The 22,897-nt window shown below is 42.7% G+C and overlaps 1 protein-coding gene across 1 annotated transcript in view; it reads left to right on the plus strand.

Annotated features, from left to right (window-relative positions):
- Window positions 1–4,952: 4,952 nt before the first annotated feature.
- The window catches only part of SLCO4A1 (solute carrier organic anion transporter family member 4A1), a 330,005-nt gene continuing 312,060 nt past the window's right edge, over window positions 4,953–22,897 (plus strand). The window contains exon 1 of the mRNA XM_078651610.1: window positions 4,953–5,055. The gene's annotated coding sequence lies outside the window, so the exon portion shown is untranslated. The remainder of the gene's footprint in view (window positions 5,056–22,897) is intronic.

Raw genomic sequence — 22,897 nt, forward strand, 5'->3', positions numbered from 1 at the left:
TTGACATATCAACTTCCCCGGTTTTTCAGCTGGAGACCGGATCCGATGGCGGCGGCGACGGACGCGTTTCTCCAGGATTGGTCGGTGGGGACCCAATATGCGTTTCCCCCCTTCCTGTTGATTCCCAGAGTAATGACTCATGTGATACGGCAAGCGGCGGAGATTGTCATGGTGACTCCGTGGTGGACATCACAAGCGTGGTTTCCCAAGTTGTTGCAGTGGAGCTGCGACCGCCCCCGGCTGCTGCCGGATTTGAAGTGGTTGTTGCAGGGCCCTCGTCAGGAACAGCACCCGTTGCTGTTGGAGGGCAGGTTATCCCTGATGGCATGGAGGCTTTCAGGGAACAGTGGCAAATGCCAGGAATTTCGAACAAGACTGCAGACTTTATCAAGCAGGCTTGGGCACCTTCCACCAGGAAGCGATACTCCGCTGCCTGGAAGAACTGGGTGGATTGGTGCGTGGGACGACGTCTGGATCCCGTGGGGGCAGAGTTACCCCAAGTTTTGAACTTTCTATCCGAGAAGGCGGCAGGTGGCCTAGCGTATCGTTCGGTCAACAACTTTCGCTCAGCCATCTCGGCGGGGCATGCCCTGGTGGATGGTAAACCAGTAGGCATGCATCCGGTTGTTTGTAAGTTGTTGAAAGGCATCAGGGTAGCTAACCCTCCCAAACCCAAGTATACGGGTTTGTGGGATGTCTCAGTTGTGATTTCTTTGCTCGACAGATGGCCGGTTAATTCTCTCCTGTCCAGGAAGCAATTGTGGGCTAAATTAGCCATGTTGCTTTGTCTATCCTCTTGCAGAAGATCTTCAGACGTCAGAGCGCTCGACGTAACAGGTAGAGTGTTTACTCCGGAAGGGGTCTCTTTTCATATTACAGGTCGTACTAAAACAATGTCTAGACATATATCTTATAATGCTTTTCCTGACAATCAAAAACTATGTGTGGTCCATTGTTTGAAGACCTACGAGGAATGTACAAAGGCTTTGCGGCCGCAGGGCTGTTCACAATTATTGATTGCTATTCAAAAGCCCTTTAAACCAGTGGCGGCTGCCACTATTGCTAGATGGCTTCGGTTCATTATGAAGGAAGCAGGTGTTGATACAAATGTTTTTGGTGCTCATTCCGTTAGAGGCGCGATGGCGTCCAAGTCATATGGTTTAGGATCCAGTATCCAAGATATTATGCATTGTGCAGATTGGTCCTCTGATTCAACGTTTAAGACGTTTTATTACAAGCCGGTGGGAGATATTACTTCTGTGGTATTTAATCAGCGTTAAACTAGCATAATCTGAAGCCTCCGGTCCTGTAATAGAATCAAAAATTTGCTAGCATTCGCGACAAGAATTTTCAATTCTATTAAGGACACGGAGGCGAGGATTATCCCACCCGGCTTAATGTACTGTATGTATTAAGCTTACCCACCCTTTTATGCAAGGATTACGGTGGTGTTGTTTCCTTTATTTCAGGATCTGATAAGAAGTCGGACTAATCGACTCCGGAGGTCAGGATGTGCCGCCTGAAGCTGTTCTTCCACGTTGGAGGATTGTGACTGTTCAAGTTTTGTTGGACTTGTTTCGCCTCAAAGAAAGAGGATGATGGGAGCACGCAAGGGGTTCTTATGGACTGTGGGGGCGTGCCTATACTCATGGGTGTTCATGGGTAATGAAGTTTTATTGTTATTGTTTACTGAAAATATACATTTTCATTGGCTGCTGTGTTTTATGCAGTAAAGATTGAGAAGCATAATCCTCGCCTCCGTGTCCTTAATAGAATTGAAAATTCTTGTCGCGAATGCTAGCAAATTTTTGACTCCCGACGGCACCTAGCTGCCATTTCGGAAAAGACATTTACTCAAAACGTATCTGGTGTCTGAAATCGCTTTTGCTTGATGGCGGCTGCTAAAATGTATACTTTTACCCAGTAGTCTCCAAAGTTGACCAACATGGTATGAGGGTATTTCTCATTGGCTGATGGATGAAACTGAACCCCGTGAGCCTGCATTATTGAATAATGATCCTCGCTAGAGGTGCAGCCAGGGAGGACATGATTCAGAATTAAGTCCGAAATAAAAGTTATTTTTATCTCGCCCCACCTCCTGTCCTTCCATGATGCCTATAAAGCATAGATTTGATCACCTGGAGCGATTCTCGAACTCATCGAGCTTTATCTGAATTTCTGACATCTTCTACTGATGCGTCACTTGAAATGATTTAAAATTATTTTGGGCATCTTCTAAATCTGATATATACGCTGTTCTGCCTGCATGAGCCTCTCTTTTAGTTGCAGAATGTTATCATTAATAGTTGCAAGTTGGATCTTGAACTCCCTATGTGCCTTCTCTTGTCCATTTTTCATCTCCCTTTCTTCTTCTCAAATTACTTGGAGAATCTCCCCCAGCTGGGTTTTGTTGGCTAAGACTTCCACGGGGGGACCTCTTATTTCACTGTAGGCGCATTCTTGAGGTTGGGAGGTCGAATTCACTATCATGGTTTTATATGCTAACATTAACTTCAATGTATTTGCCACTTGTGACGTCTGGGGTACTTGATCTCTGACTGGATCCGGAGGAGCAAGAGGTGCCAACTCCATTGTTACTGACCATGAGTCACCTGGCATTGGTAGTGCCCTGCCATCTCACACTAAAGACGTTGTCCCCTTGGCTCAAACAGTGGATACGTTGATTTCTTGTGAGGCTTCATGTTTGAGAGTATTGTTGGTGCCAATGTCTAACTTTTACCCCCAACATTATCTTGCATCTGCACAGAGTAATTATGAGGGGCTACCCTCTGTACTGGTGGAGTTTTAGGAGAGAGCACCAACTGATTGATGACTGGGCCTCCGATAGCGTCTCCTAAATCAATCATCCGCTCTAATTCTGGAGAGACCCCTTCTGTTGCACTCAAATTAGCAGTTGGACTACTTTAGCCTCTCTCGTCTTCTTCCGTATTTGTGGCGCCGGTTTGCCCCACCTGTTAAAGCAAGCCATCCACTGATTTTTTGGAGGCTAATTGCTCATTCACGTTCCAGAAAGTCCATGCACAGCTGTGGAAGACAGGGGGAGCCTTGCACCAGCCGAACCCGAACCGTGGAAGACCGCCACTACCACCACCCAAGCCCCACACCTCACTCGGGGGATGACTAATGCCCTCCTTACCGAGTTATTTTCTGCATTCTGTCTTTTGCTGTGTCCGCGCTGACGTCCGGATGCACTCAAGCTTCTGAAGCCGGAGCACTGCGGTTCCTGCCCAATTACTTTGGTCACTTTGCCGACGCAGTTTCTCTCCTAGGTGCTCTTCTGTCACTACAACCCAGCAGCGCGATATCGGCTGCGGTTCCTTATAGAAATTTATGAACTCAAAAAGATACATATAGATGAATTAAAAAGTAAATTTGATTACGAACTATATACAAAAGAATATAATAAATGTGTTTTTTGATATATCATTGTGTGTATATTTGATTGAGGAGGGCGGTTCCGCTAGCTCTAGAGAGATACAGAAATGTTGTTGTTTTGAATAATTGCCTAGCTATACACCTTTACTTACTGTACACACTTTCATTCTACAGAATTGGAGTACCAGACCGATTCCATCAGTTCAGGGCTGGGAGGTAAAAATGATATGCACAATGAAATTTGAGGAGTCTTACGCAAAGCTGTGGGGAGTTTGAAGAGGTTTAGTACTATATGACAATATTTGGAGCATATTGAAGGTCAATTGCAACTTTAAATTTTATAATTAAAGGTTGTTTTTTTTCTTATCCATTTCTATTTTTTTATATCTATGAACGTTAGGTAGTTTGGTATAGAAGCTTGAGTTAATTTGTCGAATATTTCTAATTTACCACATTGCACTTTATATCCACAAATGCCTTTAATATACAATGCACTTTAATTCATTAAGAAATGTGATAGGGTATTCTAGCTCTGGCTGGATAGGTGAATAATAACTGCACTTTTATATGCCTTTTAGCACAGACAATTGATTGATATTATTGGTTGTTAAAGTTCTAATCAATGAAAACATATTTGTATTGGTACAATGTATTATTGTACTAATAATCCCTAATACTTTCTTTTAAAAAGTATTCTGTATTAATTTCTGCTATCTAAAAATAAAATGTTAAAGAAAAGTAAAAAAACAAAGGATTGTAGACTAATTAACGCAGTCATGGTTTCAATATGAAAAATTGATATTTAGATAGGAAATTGGAGCAATATGAATGTTTGTGGCCTTTAATAAAATACTGCTTTTGTGTTGGGATATTTGTTTTTTCACATATTGAGAAATTGCCATTGCCTAGTAGGTCATTGTTGCCTGCCGTTTCCCAGCTGCAGACTAGGTGACAATGTTGTTGACTGGCACTCAAGTGCCACCTCCTTAAAAATGGTTTGACCCAACGCAAACCAGGGCCCGTGCTATCCCAGCCTTAGTGCTGCGCCTTTTCATGATATTGAAGGCCGCCAGTGATAATAACAGTATTAGAAAATAGATTTCTGTGAAATAGGGCTACTAGACAGGTCCCCATCCTATACATTCCTGCAGCGCCTCCAGTCTGGCCAGCGGTGTATTTTAGGACATCCCTTGTGCGCTCTGTGGCATGCAACGGCATTGTCTGCCCCTCTGCTTCCTATGGTGACTGTCACTCTGAAGCGCTGGCAGTGGCGCACTTCGGGGGTTCCGCTCGCGCATATCCCCGCCTTTTCGCGCGCGCACCCACTGCTCTTCACTGACTGGGAAGAGGAACGCTAGACTGAAGGAGGGGAGCCCTCGTGCCGGCGTCAGCGTCAATATGTGCATCATACGCACCCCACACGAAACCCTCCAACCGCCACCTGCAAGCCTTGCGGTTGGAGCCAACGCTCGAGCCGGTCGCTCTGCTGCCTCATTGGCTGGGTGGGAGATAGGACCACTGTCCGCACTGTAAGATGATTGGCCGAGGGGGATGTCAGACAAACGGGGTGGGCGGTGCTTAGTGAGGCGGTGAATGAGAGGCCGAGCGAACGGAGCACAAGAAGGGAGATGCGCCGAAGGGAGACGGGAAGGCGAGCAGGTGAGGCCGCGGGGAGCGTGGGCAGGCCCGGTGGCGCCCCACAGGGCTGGCGGGAGCGTTATGCTATAAATACACTAGGTTTGGAGGGGAGCGGGTATATATATGAGAATGCTGGGGCAAGGTGTAGTCACCCCAATAATATCACTTTATTATGAATGAAGAAGCTTCATCCTGCCAGGCACAATATGTATAGCTTTAATGACGCATATGACAGTGGTCACTGGATGTGTGGAGTAGCGAGGGAAGCACAGTGACCACACGTGCAGCCTGCCACACGAGGAGCCTCCTGCACTGCGTTCATCCCTGCATGACACACCCTCTGCTGTCAGCCTGGGTTAGGCGGTGGCGAGGGGGGATTTCCACGCATTACTCACTGACTTACATTATGCTCTTATATGGAAAGCGTGTGTGGTTATTTCACTGCCGTGTGAACACGTTTGTATTTCGCCTGCTTCTATTGTTCTTATAATTTCACGTGTATTGTATTATATATAGCATTTATTAAGCGCAACAAACACCCAACGGGTACCCTGGTGCCTTATGACACCTTTAGTGATATTATTTGCGTGATGACGTTTGCCTTGGATATCCTGGGGGAATCACCATGCTGATCTCTTGTTTCTTTTGACTCATTATAATGATACCCATTACCAGGCCATTTCACACAATAACGTATCACGCCTTACAACACTGTAATGATATCCGGTTCTCAATGTGCACAAAGAAAAGTATGGGAGCTGTGAACCTGGGGACAGTGGGGGCGTGGTCAGCGATTATGATGCTGGGTCAGAGTCATGGCTAAAGGTGAAAATATTCTGCCTCTTTTTTTGTTGGTATTTCATCAGCAGGTAACTGCTTATAACACACTTTAAATAAAAAATAAATTCAACAGGAATGTATTTGTGGCAAATGCATGTTTCTGGTAGGACAGTTCGGTTTGTTAATGTGATCACTTCAGATTTCTGTAGGTGTAGCCGGACGGTCAGGTCACATGGTTTGAATACTGGTCTGTGTAATATTGAGGAAATAGTGACACAGTGGCGTGTTCTAGTACTAAGAGGCCCAAGCCTGTGACAGAAAGCACTGTGAATAAGGAAGTTGGTTTACATTTTTTATAATATACAGTACAATATAGGCTACACACAGTGAGAATAGGCTTTTGCAAAATGTGCAAAAATATTTTATTTAAATAGATACACTGATTTGTTTCAAAAGTTATGTTTACATTGGTATACTGACTGTAGCTAGTGCAAACACTTTTTACTGGATTCACTTAGAAGGACATCTTCCAGATTCCTATATTAAAGCACACACTGTCTCCCAAAAAGTCTTCAGATCTGATGATTAACCAGTTGCACATATTTTTTATTTTTTCCAGTAACAAGCACCTTGGAGAAAAGGCTTGTTTCTTCTATAGCTGCCCCTCCCAGCCCTCACTTTACAGCATGAGTCTCTTCTCCCTCCTTTCATCCTGCAGCAAGTCAACAGTCCAGGAACAGTTGGATTTTACATCAAAAGTATGGGAACTCTTCTGATCAAATTAACTGAGTATGGGGACGTTATTTCCCTTGCCAATTGCTTTCCTGGCAGAAATATGAAAATGGCACACGCTCGTTGACTTCAGTTAAAGGTGGGAAATCTGTTAAATTCCCTGGGAGAGATGAGCTAGAGCTGTGACACAGGAGATTGATCCCAGGTTTGACTTCAGCCACTAGATGCGTATCTTACACATCAAAGGTTAAAGCCTTTTCCTTAATTCTTGGAGGATGAGATTAGAGCGTGGGTGATAGGCAGAATCCATATTGATTGGTTTACTGATTGGTTTCTTTAGTCGATTGTACACATATAATCATAAAAGAACAAGCATAAAAAGCATGCATTAAAATTCAATACGATTCTGCCTTAAACCATAAAAACATTAAAAAGAAAGTGTTAATGATTAAATTATAGCTGTTCCGCGTACCTATACCCTTTGTAGACAATCCCCTTTCGTACAGGTGATTTAATACAAAAAAACAGCCAATAACAGGTTAAGTACTTTTACACATTTTATGGGGGGAGTTTTACATAGCACAAACCTTGCCCAAGGACATCTTCACAACACACACAGACTACATAACACTTTCAGCTAAAGGAGATTTGCTGGTGTTCACACAATATTGTGCCAAAGCCAGATTTCAAACCTAGTTCTATTTATTGCATTTTTAGCAGTTGTAGCACTTGGCTACATCACCTCCTGTGAAAGTTTGGCTCGTTTGCGCCTGAGGTTCCAAAAGTACCTTGAGCTGAGCCAGGCACCTGGCTCAAGCTTTCAGTTGCTCGCCCTCCTCTACCATATATAAGTATTATCTGTAAAGTGCATTCAAAACGGAATCACGTATAGGTGCTTCCAGATGTTACAGTAAAGCAAAATAAGGCTTAGGAGGAGAAGCTCTAACATATCTGCATTTAAACTGCTGTATCAGTGGAAAAAGTTCACAAAGAAACTCACACTCTTGGATTTATTTTTACTTGTATGTAGCTTAGAATCCTGCTGCCCTTGCAGGAAGCTGACTTTATTTTCTTTGAAAATTACATTATATATTGTAAAAGGACAGGAACAGGTTTCACCTCGATGCTACCCTAAGTAAACAGACAGCACTGGAAGAGATAGGGCTATACCTTCTCTGTTCTAGGCCCTAAGCACGGGCGCTCGCATCTGTTTTAGTTGTGTTAGTATCCGGTAGAAGAGTTATGATGTTACTTTTTGAGAAATATTTTATCTCTATAGCCCTACCTGGAATGTCTGTTTTTTGTCTTTTAAATTAGCACAAAAAACTTCATGGGGAGTACTTTCTAGTATGTTAAGTAAATAACTGACTCCTAAAGATTTTAAAGTACAATGATTTGGTCTTCCCAAAATTAACAATAATTTTTTATGTAAAGAGATTCTGTCTGATGACACCTTCAGAATAATACTTTGTGAATGGATATTTGCAGTGCACAGAAATACTACAATTATGTTCTGTCACATTGTGATAATGCCTTGCACCCAGCGATATGATAATGTTGTGCACTGTGGGATGATGATAAGACCTGGCGAAATAATGATATGTTGGGTCTTATGATATAATAATATTGTCTCCTTGGTGATATGATGAAGGAGCACATTGACTTAATCAAAAGTATAGTTTTGCTTTTTAGTGGTAATGTACCACATAAAAATAAGGCTTTGTACACGGTGATGATATCAAAGTCATGCGTTGATATGATGTAGTGACTTTAACAAAATAATACTTTGTTCCCACTGACTTTATATTAGTGAATGCTTAAGATGTACCTTACTAACAAGCCACCAGTTAAATTATCTGCTTCACATCAATCAAAGTGCATGTCTCCCTTCAATTTCCATACCCTTCGGTCTCCTATTTATTGCTAATTTCAGCCTGCAGCTAAATTCACACTGTTCATATGCTGCTAAAATATAAATACTAGACCCATAAAATATGTGGTGTTTAATGACATGGTAAAATGTTTGTGGGGGGATATCAAGATAACCTTTGCCCATTCGCATGGTAAACATCTTTTGCGTCTTGTGACATCATCCACGTGATACATTGTGCCTGGAGACAAAAAAGCGTACTGCTTCTCCGGTTGACACAGTCAAGATGTCAAAGGAAATAACTCAGTTTTGATGAGGTTTGTTTTGAAGGTTCATTTGAATGTGCTCCAGTATGAAGCACATCTCAGGTTGAGTCCAGTGGTGGTGTGTAGGAAAAATGTCCTGAATTGCAAATGTGGGAAAGAAATATAAGGGTGGCATGGTTGCATTAGATTTGTAAACCATGGAGGTGAGTATAGCCCAAAAAGGGAGATTTCCTGCACCTAGTGTGCAGTTGCACAATGTGAGCCAAGGAGCAGAACTCAATCTGGTAAGGGGAGCTGGGAGTGTCTTTGGGTTTTCTCAAAGGATTCAGAGGTATAGTGTTGGAGAGAGAGGAGGAATCTATTCAATAGTGCATCTAACTGAGAAGTAGGGTGTTAATCATGGTCCTAGCGATGTGAAAGAGGAGGCATGACATATTATAATAATATTGGTAATTCGGTTACCAAACAATAGTAATGAGTCAGAAGAAGGATTATTAAACTGAACCTCGGACCCAGAGGAGAGAGAGTGAGGGAGAGGTTGAGGGAGAGAGTGTGAAAGAAAGAGCATTGTTTAGAGCTAGGAGGAAACGAGATGCGAAATTGAAAATGTTGTTGTTATTTAGGTTAGGGAGAGAACTATCTCAGTTTGGGCAGGGTTAATCATTAGGTGGTTTGTGACCACCCATTTGGGATGGCACAGTGGCAGTCTGGTTTGCCTCTGAAGAAGAACAGCTCCAGGAGACTATCCCCCAGATTCATCATTGTCATGTTTTGCGAGTCCTTAATAGCGATTTTTAAGGAATCGCTATTAAAGACTCGCAAAACGGGATTCATGTAGAAATCACAATATTTTTTGCGATTTCTACTGCTTCCTTATTTGTGATTCGCTAATTGCTAATCGCAAATAAGGAATAGCTTTCCCATTCATTCCTATGGGCCTAAAGGCCCATAGGAATGAATGGGGAGTCATTCCTTATTTGCGATTAGCAATTTGCGAATCGCAAATAAGGAAGCGATTTCAAGGGTGCCAGAGTGCCCAAAGGACACCCTGTAGCACCCCTGAAATGGTAATGTACACTGATGTTGCGCACACACATGTCCAAAGGACATGTGTGTAACATACAACTTAGAAAAATGCACTAAAGTGCATTTTTCTAAGTTTTCACTATTTACCACGTAGTCAGACTTCGCGGTAAATAGCGGCCCCAGATTGCAAAATCGCAAATTTAAAATGGTTCATGAATTGCATTTAAGGAATCTCAAATTGAGATTCCTTAAATGCAATTATTCGCAATTTAGCGATTTCTAAAAATGCGATTTTTGCATTTGGGATGATGAATCCCAAATGCAAAAATAGCGCTCGCAAAGGGCCAGATTCTCAGAATCTGGCCCTATGCGAGCCGTTTTGGGCTTGATGAATCTGGCTGTATGTTAGGAGAAGTTTAAAGACTAGTAAGAGTAGAAAAGCGGCAGGGTGTCAGGTGGACGGCGTTGGATATGGATCACTAGGGTGATTTCAAATCAGGAAGGAGAGAAGCCAGGGAGGTAGGGCTGATAAGAAAATGGAGAGGATGGGAGGTACGTTGAATAGGTTAAAAATGGGTCCTAGAGGCCAAGAGAGAGACAAAGCTCAACAATGGAGATCCTAGACTACTCCTACAAGGGATGGCTAAGGGGCAAGGATTGGTGTACCAAATTAGAAGAATCCATGGTTTGTCTAATAAACATAAAACAATACGGGGAACCTAGTGGGAACATTTTTAAATGTTAACCCCTTGGCTGCTGCCATCGGCCAACGGTCGTCGCGTGCACTACCTTGGTAGTGCTGCGAACGTCCGTTGGGCGACGGTGCCCCACTCGTTTTCCGAACGTTCAGCACTGGAGCTGAACGTTCGGCGCAGCCAAGGTGTTAAATGTCTCCTAATTTCTTCTAAAAGAATATTTAGGATGGACAGTTATGGCTTTTTTACAGATACATAAATAATTATCTTGGCAACAAAATGTATATGTAATATGTCTTCTGTGTTAATAATAATATAAAATCCAATAAAAAGAGTTTCATAAATAAGAAATGAGTCAAAGATGGAACAGAAATATTTAGCTTAATGAGAAATGGTTGCAGCACTCATTTGAAAAAATTGAGAAAGAGTATAGAGAGAAATAGGAGGAAGAGACTGATGAGCTGAACAAGAAAGGCAAACGGAGCGAATGGAGAGATAGGGAAGTCCTGAGGGTTTATTGAGAACAATGTTGCAAATCCATTACCCAATTAATATGGAGGATGGAAAGAAGAGATATTGTGGCTGGGTGGGTATGAAAATGGAACCAGGGTGTCGAAATTAGAAAGTAGGAGAAAGTCAAAGTCAGAGATAATTTTGGTGCCGGAGACGTTACAACATTCTATTCTGTATGTAATATTCTATGATAATGTTTTGTGCCTTGTCATTAAACCATCATCGTTTTCTGGTTACATGATATTAGTTTGTACCTAGTGATCCTCATGAAGATATTTGTTGATATTTGTTGTCTGCCAGTTTCATTATACTATTAAATGCATATTGAGATCATTATATTTTTCTGTGTCTGTTGGCATGATGATGATGCTTTCTGTTTTTTGACACAACAATCATCTCTGGCTGATGACATCATACTACAGATAATTTGTATCTCTTACACAGTGTTGAATGCATTTGATAATCGAGGACCTAATTTTATTTCATCACTCACTGATGCGTTTATTTAGAGTGTGAGAAAAAAACAGTTAATATCATACAGAAGTAATAATGTTACTTTTTCGTAATAAGACCTTTGCTGACACTGTAACAGCTTGCCGTAACAATGTTACCTCATTTTTGCCATGTGTAGCTTACATTGGTTTTCACCTCTTCTTTGCCCTTAAAACATTTTACCATTGAACTCTAAACAAGATTATCTTGATCGATCTATTCGTGTTCCCTCTATAATGGATCCGCTGGTCAATGTTTCGAGTGCTACACGATCTTCATAGACTCAAATCTTGCAACTGTTCAACTACAGGTGGGAGCTCTTGAGGCCATAGGCACCCGTCTGTGAGGCTGAGTGCTACAAGGGAAAATTCAGTAGCTTATTTCTGTGGAATGTGTGTGGCGACAGTGCTTAATTTGTGAAAGAATGAGTGATGGGGGTTAAAGCTCTTCTGAGAGGTGTGCGGCCGGCACCGTTAAATATGGGCTGCATGGTCTTGAATCCACTTCGTGCCTCTTTAATCCACTACCAGACACTCCTAGCATCTTTATCTCACGCTAGCAGTTAGTGCTTTCTTCCTTTCTGACGATTGTTCTGTCTTTCTCTTGATCCGTCTTTTCACTTTGTGTTTTTGTCCCAGTGCTTGCAATGGAAAAATAGAAGTGCAGGTACTCTGTGCCAGAGTACCTGCTTATTTCTGAGAAGTGCTGGTACTCTCCAGTTAAAGGTATTGCATTTCTCTTGAGAAGTGCCAGTACTCTCCTCAAAATAAAACGATGATGGTACCCTGTACCGGCCAGTACCAGCCCATTTGAGCACTAGTTTATCCTTGTCTAAGTGCTGTCCCCCACAAATGAGTGCTGGTGAGCCCCACTGGCAACATGGAATGGATGGAAGAGCTGGCACAAAAGAAGCAGAAAGATAAGACACCGAGACAAGAGCAAGCAATGATCTAGTCACAGCGATTTATATAATATTATTAATAAGCATGTGCTAAAAAGGCAAAGCAGAATAAAGATTGCTTCCCTATAACAGTGACCATCCCTGCATGGGTGATTGCAGTCCCTTACCAGCAGCTGTTTGCTGCAGTTTTAACAATTAATAAAGAAAAAAAGGGGTCCCTCATAGGAGTGTGAACCTCTACTTACCGGATTTTGTTTGTTTGTTTTAACCATCAGCAGATTGTTTACATTCTAAACAAGAAAGACAAATAGTTCTTTTGAAATTCAATAATATGACTGAGCAGAAAGAATAATATTTTTGTGGCATGCATGAATCCAAAAAATGAAACCAAAAAGATATCAGACTTGTGATGCCGAGATTAAAGGCGGCAACGACTTGTGATCAAGTCAAGTTGCAGCCCCATTCTAGATTTACAAGATGCATGTGAAATACTGCAATAAAATGTGAACCATCCCCCAGAACTACCCAACACAATTAGAAACAGCAAGACAAACGATGATCTAGAGGCAGACAATAGGGCTGGGGCACAGTCATTCAATTGAGTCTGCACTCAATGAAGGCCTCAGAAAGCTAAGGTGATCACAGACATATGCCATATAGAAAATATTCGAAGAAATCCTATATCGTAAGAACACAAGACTAGGGGCCAGATGTAGGTAATCCCAATTTACCTATTCTTAAATACCGAATTTTACCGATTCGGTATTTAAGAATAGGTAAATGGGATGTAGATACATTTTCGGTAAAAATTACTGAATCGATAAGTTTCGGTATTTAACGAATCGGTATTTACCGATTCGGTAATTGCCATTAATTTCTCTGGGCCTGGATGCCCATAGGAATGAATGGCAATTACTGAATCAGTAAATACTGATTCGGTAAAATGGGGGAAACATTCAAGGGTGCCAGGGTGTCACTTTGACACCCTGTTGCAACCCTGAATCGTGCTTGTGTGCAGATGTGGCACATGTGAGCATGTATGTCTGCCACATGGCACAGTTGAAAATGCACAGATTTGCATTTTCAAAGGTATTCCTTATTTACCACCAACTTATAGTTGGTGTGGTAAATAACGAATCCTAAAATGGGAAAATCATTCATTTGAGTGCTCCCTACATTGCAAATTCTGTAATTTACCGATTCGGTATTTTAAGGAATCGGTAATTTACCGATTCCTTAAAATACCGAATCAGTAAATTACCGAATTTGAAATTTAAGCCACTTACATCCCAAATGCCCAATACCGGTCGGTAACGGCCGAAATTCGGTAATTTCGGCCGTTACCGACCGGTATTGGAACACCTACATCTGGCCCATAGTATCTCGCCTTGATGAAACAGCCCACAATCTTGATAACCATCACCAAATTTTACTGCTTTAGACTACAGTACAGTATTTAATAAATTTCAAATTCAGTAAACAAGAAGATTTTTGAAGCCACAAATAACAAATCGCTCCATGCACGCATAGAACCACTCAGAAATTTTGTAAACAAAGTCAGGTTACCCAGTGAAAGACTGACTAGCCCAGGATTACACCAGTCTGCTAAGGCCACAAATACTATGCAGCCGATTTACATCCAAAATCATCAATTCAGATACTAATCGTCGGTTGCAAGTAAATGTAAATGTATCGGTATTTATAGAGCGCACAGCTACTTCCGTGAGGTAGTGTCCCGGCGCTGTTCATATACCGCTTAGGAACCCTTCCTAGTTTTCCCTGTGAGTGTCCACTCCTGGGTACCCCCAGGGTGAAACCAGGCATCCCAGCGCTTTTGGGGCCGTTGTGGAGATTAAGCAAGCTATTGCCCAGAGTCGCAGAGTGGGACCCGTGATTAGAATAGGCACCAAGGCAAGAATGATCAGGTCAGAGAAAATTGAGCCCAAGACCCGCCAAGGCAGGTATTGAACCCTGGTTCCGGGCCAGACCTCTGCATCAAGGTCTGCCGCTCTAACCATTTGAGCCACACTTCTCCAAGTAGTGCTGTTTATTTTGGAATAAAGTGGCCCTCTGGTGACTTACAGGTAGATTCATCAAGCCAAAATCGGCTCGCAAAGGGCCAGATTCTGAGAATCTGGCCCTTTGCGAGCGCTATTTTTGCATTTGGGATTCATCATCCCAAATGCAAAAATCGCAATTATAGAAATCGCTAAATTGCAAAGAATTGCATTTAAGGAATCTCAATTAGAGATTGCTTAAATGCAAATCATGAACCTTTTTAAAATTGTGAATTCGCAATATGGGGCCGCTATTTACCACGAAGTCTAACTACGTGGTAATTAGCGAAAACGTAGAAAAATGCACTTTAGTGCATTTTTCTAAGTTGTATGTTACACACACACACATGTCCTTTGGACATGTGTGTGCGCAACACCAGTGTACATTACCATTTCAGGGGTGCTACAGGGTGTCCTTTGGACACCCTGGCACCCTTGAAATCGCATCCTTATTTGCAATTCGCTAATTGCTAATCGCAAATAAGGAATGACTCCCCATTCATTCCTATGGGCCTTGAGGCCCATAGGAATGAATGGGAAAGCCATTCCTTATTTGCGATTAGCAATTAGCGAATCGCAAATAAGGAAGCAGTAGAAATCGCAAAAAATATTGTGATTTCTACATGCATCCCGTTTTGTGAGTCTTTAATAGCGATTCCTTAATAATCGCTATTAAGGACTCGCAAAAGAGGACTTTGATGAATCTGGGGGTTAGTTCCTCAATCTTCAAAGTCATTTGGGAGGAATTTTTTCAAAGTGAAACTTCTAGTCAACGCATGAAGTGAGCCTGCTGTACATAACATGTTTATACGTCAGACTAAAAAGTCAAGGTCCTTAAAATGCCAAGAACTGTAGACAAACATTTTGTAATGATGTAGATTAGATCCAGCTTCAGCTTGCTCACAACTGGAGGGTCTACATGTCGCTTTTGGTATTACAATGACATTAAGGCGACTGATGAAACAATAATTCTGTGCTCCACTTTGGGAGTTATAACAGGACACCTGAGACACTGCCATATGTGTTAAAGGAACGGTAAAGGCCACAAAAGGATTGACCTACAGGCTATGGGGCTGATTATGATTTTGTGGGTGCGAGAGCGGGGTGGCACGCCACTCCTGCACCACCAAAGCCGACCGCCGGCTGCCCACCAGATTGGGAGTTTTCTCCTGGTCTGGCAGGCAGTCCTTTGGCATTGCCACGACGGTGCCTTTAAAAATAAGCATTTGCAATGCATAGGTCTCGCATTATTAAGTTTGAGCTATTGGTGTTGCATTCTTCCGCAATGCCAATAGCTCAAACTATAATAATGCGAGACCTATTGCATTGCAAATGCTTGATTTTAAATGTCTGCGCAAGTCTACTTGCTGCGCCCCCGAATTCCTTAAAGTACACAGCTATGTCTAACACAGCACTACAGAAAGCTTTCCCCTGCTTTTGAAATAATTGGCAGTGTCAGTCAAAGAAGAGCTTAAGCTATATTAACCCTAAATGTACACTTTAGAAATGTGTCACGTCTTTAGAAAACCCACAGAGAAGCCTCACACTTAGTTACTTTCATAGTAGAAATCCAGGGATAGTGGTGGTAAACATTGCTACAGCTGTATAGAGCGGCCATAGACTCGCCCCGCATTGGTTGCAATCACCACAGCTGTCGAGAGTACTGTGCACACCATGTCTCCGCACTGATGTAATGCGCGTTGCTAGGCATGGTTGGTACAAAGGTACATGTAATCAGGCTCAAGATGCAGAGCAACAGGGGGTGTCTACCAGGAAGGAAATGCGGCCTGAAACTGCCTTCATTCAACTATACACAATCTAAAGACAAGGCTCCACTTTCCAGGTTCTGGAATATGACGATACCACAATGCTCTTCACAACAATTCTTTTGCATGAGCCATTTCCTATGGGTAAAAATTATACAAAAATACATAGTTCACAATGTTGAGAATTGTTTTGATTTGAGCAAGACCACATTTGGGAATTGCATACATTTCAGTGGTGTAGTTACAATTTTGTCCATGCCTATCTATGACGTACTCTGTAGCCTAAGGTCTGGTTGCCTCCTCAAACTGTCCGCTTCATATACCCTTTAAAAATCCTATGACAGGGTGAGAGTGTAGATACATTCGATAACTGAGCCCTCACAATACCACTGCAAGACAGATCAGGCCAGAGGCCTCCTTGGCTCACTTTATACTAGCTCAAGATTTATACGGACGGAAGTGAAATACAGCAGCCCGAAATAAGGCGGAAAGAAATACAGTGAAAACAAAATAATATCTTAAAACCCAAATAAATGTTGAATAGAACTAGCAAAAATGTGTCAGTTAATTGCTACTAAAAAGTGGCATGTGGTGGAACCCAAGAAGGTACAAGAACCTCGATGCTTACAATGCTAGTCTGTGACGCGACAGTAGGATTTGAAGCTGTACCTCCTTAAAAGACATTTAGCAGCACTGCGCATGGAAAGGACTGCCTCTGGAAACTCGTCACCATTCACCTAAATGTCAATCTGCCTGATATATCAATATATATATATATATATGTATGACTCATGACTGGTCCTGTCGCCATATCTGAGACACTGTCCTCTTCCGTCATCTCGTCATTCTCCTAACAGTCAGCCTGCCTGACATATGACTAACTATTCCACGGCCCAGTGCATATCTTTGAAACACTGCCATATTGACAAATTCCATCATCATTCTCCTAAAAGTCAGTCTGCCTGAGACATGACTGACTCGTCCCCAGCCCTGTCGACCTCTGCCAGAACTATACTGCTGAGAAATCTCAGCATCCTTCTCCCAGATGCAACTCTGGATCGTATGATTGACTCTTCCCCAGACCTCCCGGCTTTCGATACCTCATCCCGGTAACTCTTATCTAGACCTCGGGGTGGTGTGCGGAAGTGAGTGTTGGCTGCATGTTTCCTGTTCTTGCGGCAGCACAAGAGACAGCCCCTTTGTTATGGACAAACACATCCACACATGGCAACCTCCAGCTCCAGAGGGGGAGGCGGCGGCCTCCGTCGGATCTTTCCGATTTTATTTTGGGGCATTTTCTTAGCACTCTGCGGGTGACCTCTAGGTCAAACATGTTCTGCCCGCAAACAACCAGCTGTTTAGAAGGCCCCTGGCAAAAACAAAGCCCCTAACATTCCCGCCGCTGAATGCCAAAGGTGTGTCCTAATGCTGCCACCTGCCAACATTTGGGCTCCCTGCGCGGGGCAAGGCGCAGGCCAGCGCCCCCTTCCCTGTGGACTCGTAGAATTGGTAGATGAATGTCAAATTCCTGGATGCCAAGAAAAATTTATATTTTAGATGAATATTTCCTCCGGTGACTCAGCCCAGAAGTCATCTTGTATTGTATTATTATGCGTCGTTCTTTTAACAGAAAGTGTTGTAGCACGTTGACAGTCTGTTACGTTCCCCAAGCCACTCCCCCTGCCCATCAAGGTGCCCCGCGCACTGAATGTGCATGTGTCCCTTTGTGACGTGGCATAAGTCCTCGTGTTCTGTGCACGTCCAAGCACTTCACACTCACTGCCCGTCAGTGTGCCCAAGTACTGAACACCCTGTGCCCATGTCCCCAACGACCTTCTTTTAAAACAACTTTATTTACAAATTTGCCAACATAGTAGCAATCGTCAGGACAGTATATGACAGAATACCGCAGGTAACACATAATTCCCACAGTTTGTCATTAGGACGGAACGCACGCATGGGTGCGATGCTCGCAGTGAAAGGTGTGACTGGGGTGAGCCGACATCCCGGTGTGGCTTTTCCATGCTAGTCAAGTGTTGTCACAGGGAGTGCCATATTTCCTCGCGTGCACCACAAAGGAGCCGACGCCGGAATAGAAACCAGGAATGCGCGCCCACCACAGAGGAGCGGGGGCGCACGCTGATGCTCGTCCTAGACACGGACGGGAAAGGCTGGAGCAAAGGGGGCACATGCGTCCGCCTTTGCCCAATTGTGTGCCGTTTTTTAAAATAAAAAGCACGCTACAGCCAATGCCAGCCTGCAAAAGCAAAACCACACGCACAAGCGTGTGGTTAGCTTTCTGAAGCCCATTCAAGAGGTCTCGCGCTGCTCGAGCAGTGCTGCGCACTGCAACGCTAGGCACGAGACCTAAAAAGCAAGTTCCTGGAACTGGGCGTGCATGCACAAGGGGTATCCAATGTGCCTCCACTACATGCATCCCAGTTTACAGGGGCAACAGGGGTCCATGATGGTGGGAAAACTCAGAATATGCTTGGCTGTGCCAAGCATATTGTTGCCCAAGAACACCACTCCTCCGTCAGGGAACTCGGTTCCCTGGCGGTTGCTTAGGGCCCAAAACGGTCCAACAGCCGTACTTCTAATACGGTGGTCGGACCACTGATGCAGCGGTCCACATCAACCAGTGCAGGTTCGGCGGTCCGCCAAACTCATAATCAGGCCCTGTGACTTAAAGTTTGGAAATAAAAGCGCTTTGACGCGGCCAGCATTGACTGTGTCATAGTGCTTTTTTTCCTTTAAGCCATGTTGCACAGCAGCATGTGCAGCTGTGTTCCATTTAAACAAACAGCAAGGAGGTCGGGGCAGGCAGTTAATACGGGGAGGAAGTTGGGAGGGTGAGTAAAGGAATTACAGACAGTGGCAGAAGGGTGGGTAAAATAAATGACTGGTAGTGGGAGGCGGGCAAAGTAGTGGTGGGTGAACAAACGACAGATTAGCGGGAGGAGGGCCGAGGTTGGTAGGTAACCAAATGACGGGTAGGGGTAGGAGTGCAGGCGGGTGTTTAAACAAATGATAAATAGTGGGAGGAGGGTGAGGGGTAGGAAAGAATTGACGGATAGTGGGAGGAAGGTGGAGGTGGGTAAAGAAACTACAGACAGCCGGAAGAGGGAACCGGACTACAGAAATATGCACTTGTGGAGGGATGTATGATGTTACAATGCACACTTTTACAACGCATACCTTTACAAAGCATTTTTTACAACGCAACATCCATTACAACGCATTCCATTACAACGCATGCCATTACAACAAAATTTTCAAAACTACATTTACAACGCATTCCATTACAACGCATAATACCTTTACAACGCATACCATTACAACGCATAGCATTACATTGCATGTTTGGTAAGCATTGGATAGTGTAGGGGTAAAAATTACTATTTTAACTCCAGGGGGGGGTGCAACAGTAGGGTAAGTGTTGGATAGTGTAGTTGTAAAAATTACTATTCTAACTCCAGGGGGTGCAACAGTAGGGTAAGTGTTGGATAGTGTAGGGATACAAATTACTATTCTAACTCCAGGGGGTACAACAGTAGGGTAAGTGTTGGGTGGTAATGTTATGCGTTGTAATGGTATGCATTGTAATGACTGCGTTGTGATGACATGCGTTGTAGTGGTATGCGTTGTAGTTTCATGCGTTGTAATGGTTGCGTTGTAATGTCATGTGTTGTAATGGATGTTGCGTTGTAAAAGATTTGTTGTAATGGTAGTTCATTGTAAAAGTTGCGTTGTAAAGGTTGTTTCCCCTTGTGGAGTGCATGTTCAAAACTGACAAAGAGTACCTGCAGGAGACTGCGGCCAGTGGAAGGACAGGAAGCTGTACTTAGTCCATGCTCAATGGCAGAGACACACAGTGAAACTCCAAAAGGAAGCCAGGTGAGGAGGAGGCTCTGACCAATGAGAAGCAAGGAAATGGAAGTAATATTGGAGCCAACCAATGGTAAGTATTGGGCAGGCTCTAAGCCCTTGGGAGAGGATGTAGCCTTACGGCTAGAGCGGTCGACGTTGAAGCTGGGGAACTGGGTTCGAGCCTCAGCAACTTTGCTCAATCGGTGATTTGGGGCAAATCACTTAATCTCCCTGTGCCTAACAAAAAACATGTATGTGTCCTCATGTAACGAAACTGGGCCTATATGTAAAGCGATAAGATACCCGATATTTTCGGGTCTAGTTCGCTCTATATAAAACTCTAAAAAATATATATTTTTTAAAGCTGTTTTTGTTTACAAGAGATTTTGCAAGCACTGCTCAAGTGCTGTACAAGCGAAACATAAAAAGGCTATACCTTCACTATCACACTGCCATGAACCAAGCAGTCTTAGAGGTATTCACATACAGTGTGGTCCTGAAGAAGGTGTCTGGACAAAATAAATTTTCCTCACCAACACATGCGCTGACCATTGTAAAAAAAAGTGGCCGCACCCCACAACACCACAACGGTTGAAAGAGAAGCACCTTCCCAGTTGTTTTATTGTCATCTGTATGTGTATTTGTGCTGAGATATGGTATGTAAGGAGAGTCTGATAGGTATGTTTGTTGTTTGTATGAGTGCAGGACGGCGCTTCTAAATGTATATATTTTCTAGCTTGTACTGAACAGTTTGTGCTATATAAATATCTTATGTTGATGTAAAGACAACATCAATATTGTAAAATCAATGAATATATGAGAACAATACATTTATTGATGATATTCAGCTGAATTCACAATGAAAAATGTAGAAAAAAGTCAAATGATAATAAAAAAAACTTTTTTACAAAGTATGTTAATTGAATAGTGTTTCTCCAGGTCAGAACATAGAGTACCATTCAGACGTAATAGAAGAAGTACAGGTCGAGTAGGATTCTCTTCTTTTGCTTCACACCACAATCGCCGGTCAAGCAAAACCTAAAAAGGATATACCTCCACTATTATACTGCCATGAACCAGGCAGTAACCCTTGAACCATGTCAGGTTGGTTACTCCTGGTGAAAACAAGAAAGATCACTTTGAGTATTCATTAATAAAGCATATTCTACCACTCTGCAGCACCTTAGCATTGGTGCTTCTCAACAATTCTCGCATCTGAAACTACCTACGTAATAACCAACAGGGTAAATTGAGAACACAGAGTGGTTCATCTGTTACAGCTGCCACCTGCTTTCTGTCGTCACAGTATGACTACGTACTGAAATGAGGCACCGAGAATAACAGATGAAACACAGTTGTTAGGAAATGTGCTTTCACACGTCTTGTGAATGCATCCAAGAGTCCACAGGAGATGACCTGGAGGTGCAAGCTGCAAATGAAAAAACAACAGGGGTATGATAGTGTTCTATCATTCCTTGCAATTGTGTAGTTCACTTGCCACGTTATTCCTTTAAAATTGATCATGTTCATTTTGCCACATGGACATAGAAATGTGTGTCATCCCTTTAATTTAGCTTCAGTCTTTTTAAAAAGTTCATCTTCAGTCGGTTGATTTGCCACCTTATCGAGCCTCAGTGAGTTGCACTGGAGCTGACCCTCGAATTTAGAGAAATTATTAAACATATAGGTTTTTAGACCGCTCATTCAGGCACTTTCCTAGTACAACAACTGGCACATACTGGAGTGCAATTGTATTGCTTTTATTATATATGCTCCCAAACGTTTTCATGAGGTGAATTCTGACTCAACATTGAGAAATACATATATTAAATGTAGCCAATCGGTGTTTCGCTCTTGGCCAGTAAGCTTTTGAAGAAATAAAAATAGTCTACATTTCTTATCATCCCATTTGGAACTTGTCACTTTTAGTCTTCATTCAGCATCTGGTCCCTTTCAGTCTCCTTTGGTATTTAACTTTGCCTGGTTTAAATTTGGATGAAAGTGTTCCTGTCCCTGTTTTTTATCTCCCAACCAACCTATTGCTTCCCGGGGAGTGGGGTTTTCTAAATTAAAGATTTGATAGGGTAGTTGGATCTTTTGAGATTTCACCTCAACGCATTACTTCTCCAGTGTGCAAATAATTTTGCCAATGCACCTTAGGTTCCATAGAGTTGGGAGCTGGGTAATTTAGGCTCCACCCTTTATTCGTCATGAATATACATTTATATACTCATCAGTCAAGTTCAATGGAGCACACTCTAAGGAGAATTGCAGATTCCGATAGAGTTTAATCGTTTCTGTAATGCATTTCAACTGTTTGCACAGTCATGTTCACACACAGAATAGAAATCGAAGCATGGTTTACATATCTGTGTTAGACATGAAAGAGGGACTACAGCACGGAGTAGTGCTCAAAGCGGTATAATGTATACTGACGTACATAATCAATGGTTTAACACACAATCAATTGTAAAAAACAATTCTATTTGTCACATATGGATCTCCCGCAAGTGGAGGTCGGTTACATGTTATTCCCTGCAATTATATACATTAGAAAGAACATAATCATTGTGATTGAGAGTGTAAAATCAGCATATAAAAATCAAAGACTAAAAGGAACCTCACAGTCATATGTAAGACAACAGTGTCAGGTGTGTAACTGATGAACATTTCAGATTTGAAAAGGTGGCCAAATAACCATATATTGCACATTGTAGCCTAGGGTTGAAGAAGTATGTACACACTCCTGGGGTAGGCATCCTGCATACTAATACTCTATGGATACCAACTAGATGGCATAATGAAAATGATGTAATACACTGCATCAAGTGTTCCATTGCTATCCATAATGGCTAAAGAACCACGGACAGGTCTCCTGTTAGTTAAACAAGACTG

The sequence above is a fragment of the Lissotriton helveticus genome, chromosome 7, assembly GCF_964261635.1.
Source record: "Lissotriton helveticus chromosome 7, aLisHel1.1, whole genome shotgun sequence".
NCBI classification, from domain to species: Eukaryota; Metazoa; Chordata; class Amphibia; order Caudata; family Salamandridae; genus Lissotriton; species Lissotriton helveticus.